The 1,158-nt window shown below is 40.9% G+C and overlaps 1 pseudogene across 1 annotated transcript; it reads left to right on the top strand.

Annotated features, from left to right (window-relative positions):
* Window positions 1-206: 206 nt before the first annotated feature.
* On the top strand, window positions 207-827 carry LOC104678772 (annotated as a pseudogene). The gene has a single exon (XR_750238.2). The product of XR_750238.2 is annotated as a 60S ribosomal protein L21 pseudogene (transcript).
* The last annotated feature ends 331 nt before the right edge of the window (window positions 828-1,158 follow it).

Genomic DNA, 1,158 nt, shown 5'->3' on the forward strand with positions numbered 1-1,158 from the left:
GATCTAGAACTAGAAGTACGGTATGACCCAGCCATCCCATTACTGGGTATATACCCAAAGGATTATAAATCATGCTGCTATAAAGACACATGCACATGCACACGTATGTTCATTGTGGCACTATTCACAATAGCAAAGACTTGGAATCAACCCAAATGTCCATCAGTGACAGACTGGATTAAGAAAATGTGGCACATAGCCTTCCTTTCGGCCGGAACCGCCATCTTCCAGTAATTCGCCAAAATGACGAACACAAAGGGAAAGAGGAGAGGCACCCGATATATGTTCTCTAGGCCTTTTAGAAAACATGGAGTTGTTCCTTTGGCCACGTATATGCGAATCTATAAGAAAGGTGATATTGTAGACATCAAGGGAATGGGTACTGTTCAAAAAGGAATGCCCCACAAGTGTTACCATGGCAAAACTGGGAGAGTCTACAACGTTACCCAGCATGCTGTTGGCATTGTTGTAAACAAACAAGTTAAGGGCAAGATTCTTGCCAAGAGAATTAATGTGCGTATTGAGCACATTAAGCACTCTAAGAGCCGAGATAGCTTCCTGAAACGCGTGTAGGAAAATGATCAGAAAAAGAAGCCAAAGAGAAAGGTATCTGGGTTCAGCTGAAGCGCCAGCCTGCTCCACCCAAAGAAGCACACTTTGTGAGGACCAATGGGAAGGAGCCTGAGCTGCTGGAACCTATTCCCTATGAATTCATGGCATAATAGGTGTTAAAAAAAATAAAATAAAAGACCTCTGGGCTGAAAAATGTTTCTCTTCATTGAGTAGAAGTGTGGTGTCCTCTCCCCCAAAGAAATACTTCAAGCAAATTTTAGTTGTGTCCTAATTCATTATGTAATGTCTTTACTATTCAAATTTAATGTATTCCTTGCTGAAGGACGTAAGGTAGCTTATTGTGCAACAAATTACTTAATTGGCTAGAAAATGGCCAGGTATCATGTATGAAATATTTGTACTGGTTTGAAGATAGTCTTAAATCATCAAGGAAGAAATAAAGTAATTTTTTTTTTTTTTTTTAGACAGAGTCTTGCTCTGTCAACCTGGTTGGAGTGCAATGGTGTGATCTCGGCTCACTGCAACATCTACCCTCTGGGTTCAAGTGCTTCTGCCTCAACCTCTTGAGTAGCTGGGATTATAGGT

Source organism: Rhinopithecus roxellana, chromosome 5, assembly GCF_007565055.1.
Source record: "Rhinopithecus roxellana isolate Shanxi Qingling chromosome 5, ASM756505v1, whole genome shotgun sequence".
Lineage (NCBI taxonomy): Eukaryota > Metazoa > Chordata > Mammalia > Primates > Cercopithecidae > Rhinopithecus > Rhinopithecus roxellana.